Source organism: Canis lupus, chromosome X, assembly GCF_003254725.2.
Source record: "Canis lupus dingo isolate Sandy chromosome X, ASM325472v2, whole genome shotgun sequence".
In the NCBI taxonomy this organism is placed as follows: Eukaryota; Metazoa; Chordata; class Mammalia; order Carnivora; family Canidae; genus Canis; species Canis lupus.
This window is the reverse complement of record NC_064281.1, coordinates 112,983,899-112,987,777: the sequence shown is the minus strand read 5'-3', so window position 1 is coordinate 112,987,777 and position 3,879 is coordinate 112,983,899. Positions and strand designations below refer to the sequence as shown.

Sequence of the window (3,879 nt, the reverse complement as noted above, 5' to 3'; positions counted from 1 at the left end):
ATTTTATTTTTATTTTTTAAAGTTTTTATTTAAATTCCGGGTAGTTCCCATACAGTGTGATATTAGTTTCAGGTGTACAATTTAGTGGTTCAACACTTCCATATAATGCTTGCTGCTCCTCACAGGTGCACTCCTTAATCCCCATCACCTATTTAACCCATGTCCCCCCTCCCTTCTGGTAACCATCAGGTTGTTCTCTATAATTAGAAGTCTGTTTCTTGCTTTGACTCTCTTTCATCTTTTGCCTTTGCTTCTTTTGTTTCTTAAATTCCACATGTGAATAAAATCATATGGTATTTGTCTTTCACTTAACATAACACTCTATATTTCCATCCATGTCATTGCAATTGGCAAGATCTCATTCTTTTTTTTTATGGCTGAATAATATTCCTGGGCGTGTGTGTGTGTGCGTGTGTGTGTGTGTGTGTGTGTGTACACCATATCTTCTTTATCCATTCGTTGATCAATGGACACTTGGGCTGTTTCCATGCCTTGGTTATTGTTATAAATAATGCTGCGGTAAACATAGGGGTGCATGTATCTTTTCAATTTAGTGCTTTCAAATTCTTTGGGTAAATACCCACTAATGCAATTGCTGGATGGCAAGGTAGTTCTTTTTCTAACTTTTTGAGAAACTTCCATATTGTCTTCCAAAGTGGCTACATCAGTTTGCATTCCCACTAAGAGTACACAATTGTTCCTTAAAAAAAAAATTAAATAGGCTCCACACCCAATGTGGGGCTTGAACTCACAACCCCGAGATCAAAAGTTGTATGCTCTACCCAAGCTCTTTCTCCACATCCTTGCCAACACCTGTTGTTTCTTGTGTTGTTGGTTTTAGCTCCTCTGGCAGGTGTGAGATGAAACCCCATTGTAGGTTTGATTTGCACTTCCCTAATAAGTAATGATGAGCATCTTTTAAAGTGGCTTATTGGCCGTTGGGCTATCTTCTTTGAAGAAACGTCTGTTCATGTCTTCTGCCCAATTTTTAATTGGGTTATTTGGTTTTGGGGGCTTGAATTTTGTAAGTTTCTACATATTTTGGATAGTAACCCTTTATCAGATATGTCATTTGGAGATATCTTCTCCCATTTTGAAGGTTGCCTTTTAGTTTTGTTGATTGTTTCCTTCACTGTGCAGAAGCTTTTTATCTTGATGTAGTTCCAATAGTTTATTTTTGCTTTTGTTTCCCTTGCCTCAGGAGACATATCTAGAAAAAAGTTGCTACCGCTAATGTCAAAGAAGTTACTACCTGTCTTCTCTTCTAGTATTTTTATGGTTTCAAATCTCACTTTTTTAAAAAAAAGATTTTATTTATTTATAATAAACAGAGAACAAGCAGGGAGAGTGGCAGAAGCATACTCCCCACTCAACATGGAGCCTGACTCAGGGCTCAACCCCAGGACCTTGAGATTATGACCTGAGCTGAAGGCAGACACCCAACCAAGTGAGCCACCCAGGTACCCCCAGATCTCACATTTAGATCTTTAATCCATTTTAAATTTATTTTTGTGAAAGGTGTAAGAAAGTGGTCCAGTGTCATTCTTCCGCATGTTGCTGTCTGGTTTTCCGAATCCGTTTCTTGAAGAGACTTTTTCCCATTGGGAATTCTTTTTTGCTTTGTTGATTAATTGATCGTATAATTGTGGGTTTAGGGCAGCCCGGGTGGCTCAGCGGTTTAGCGCCACCTTCAGCCCAGGGCGTGATCCTGGAGACCCCGGATCGAGTCCCACGTCGGGCTCCCTTCATGGAGTCTGCTTCCCCCTCTGCCTTGTGTGTCTGCCTCTCTTTCTCTGTGTCTGTCATGAAAAATAAATAAAATCTTTAAAAATAATAATAATAATAATAATTGTGGGTTTATTTCTGGCTTTTCTATTTTGTTCCATTGATCTATGAGTCTGTTTTTGTGCCAGTACCATGCTGTTTTGATTACTACAGCTTTGTAATATAACTTAAAGTCCAGAATTGTGATGTGTCTAGCCTCACTTTTCTTTTTCAAGATTTTCTTTGGCTATTTGAGGTCTTTTGTGATTCCATACAAATTTTAGGATTGTTTGTTTTAGTTCTGTGACAAATGATGGTGGTATTCTGATAGAGATTACATTAAATGTGTAGATTGCTTTGGGTAGTATAGATGTGTTAACAATATTATTCTTCTAATCCATGAGCATGAAATGTCTTTCTATTTCTTTGTGTGATCTTTACTTTCTTTCATCAGCATTTTATAGTTTTCAGAGTATAGGTCTCACACCACTTCGGTTAGGTTTATTCCTAGGTATCTTATCATATAGCTCTCTAGAATTGTAACATGCAGTATAAATTTAAATATAATATGTAATCAGTTGCAAACAAAATTTTGTTCTTTTTGACTTTTAATTAAATTTCAGTTATTTTTGATGAATTCTGTGAAGATGTCAAATAGGCAGTTGAATATATGAGTCAGGAGTTTCTATAGGAAACATAGGGCCTGCCAGAAATACATTTTTATGAGTAAACTTATAAATTTAAATTCATGAGTTATATATGTATATATAACATATACCTTTGTAAACAAACTATATTTAGATGTATGGCATTACATAATTTTACCAAGGATAAATGTGTCAATAGAGAAGAAAAGAGGATTTGTGAATATCATTGACCTAATAACGGCTGATGAGAGTTCCAAATTTATAGATTTTCTTTAGAGCTCTTTGACAATCTGAATCAAAAGGTCTTATAGCCCGTATTTATTGATGCATTAAACCAAATTCTATAAATATTCCCAAAAGAAATATATGCTGAAGCAGTCAAATATTTATATGTAAAGATGTGTTTTGTGGCATTATGTATAAAAGAGAAAATAGGGATCATCCTAAAATTCCAGAAACTGGAGAATAGTCATAAAATATGAAATATTATGCAGCAGTGAAATTCTTTTTAATTCAAATTTAAGTTAGTTAACATACAGTGCAATATTGGCTTCTGGAGCAGAATTTAATGATTCATCACTTAAATACAAAAATATGGAATGCTTCATGAATTTGTGTGTCATCCTTGTACAGGGGCCAATGTAATCTCTACATCACTCCAATTTTAGTATATGTGCCGCTGAAGAGAGCACTGGCAGCAATGAAATTTTAATTAAGGTTTCAAAATATTTATGGATATGGAAAAATAAAGCAGAAAAAAAAGCATAGCTTCAGGGAACTGATCATGTAATAGAGATACAGGTACATAAACAAATAATTAATGATTAAGGTCAGAGTAGAAATGTCTAGAAAATATAGAAGAAACTAAGGAGTAAATGTTTAAGTATGTCTAGTGTTAGGGTGTTTGGAGGCAGTTTCTCAGAGGAGATGGCCTCTGAATTGAAAATGTGAAGGATGAATAGGAATGGTTTGAGCAAAAGAAACAACAACATGTGTCAAGGCAGAGAGTATAGAACAATGTGGTATATTGATGAAACTTTAAGAAGCTAAAAATTGGGCAGCCCGGGTGGCTCAGCAGTTTGGCGCCACCTTCAGCCCAGGGCCTGATCCTGGAGATCCAGGATCGAGTCCCACGTTGGGCTCCCTGCATGGAACCTGCTTCTCCCTCTGCCTATGTCTCTGCCTCTCTTTCTCTGTATGTCTCTCATGAATAAACAAATAAAATCTTTAAAAAAAAAAAGAAGCTAAAAATTATTGAAGCAAAAAGCATAGAAACAGTTGAAGGAAGTGGGGCAGTCAGGGGCAAATCATACAGTGCTTAAAGTATCATACAAAGATCTAGAATTTATAACCAAGTCAGTGGGGTGTGGGGTTAGTGTAACATTTTCAACAGGGCCATAACAAGTCCGATTTAAATATAACTCTAACATCTCCACACATTGCAAGGGAATAAATATTTCCTGAGAAA

General features: G+C 36.0%; 1 non-coding gene across 1 annotated transcript; it reads right to left on the bottom strand.

Moving 5' to 3' along the window:
• Positions 1-2,999: 2,999 nt before the first annotated feature.
• Positions 3,000-3,103, bottom strand: LOC112668600 (U6 spliceosomal RNA). Its single transcript, XR_003141732.1, has one exon. It is a non-coding gene; the product is annotated as a U6 spliceosomal RNA (small nuclear RNA).
• Positions 3,104-3,879: the final 776 nt, after the last annotated feature.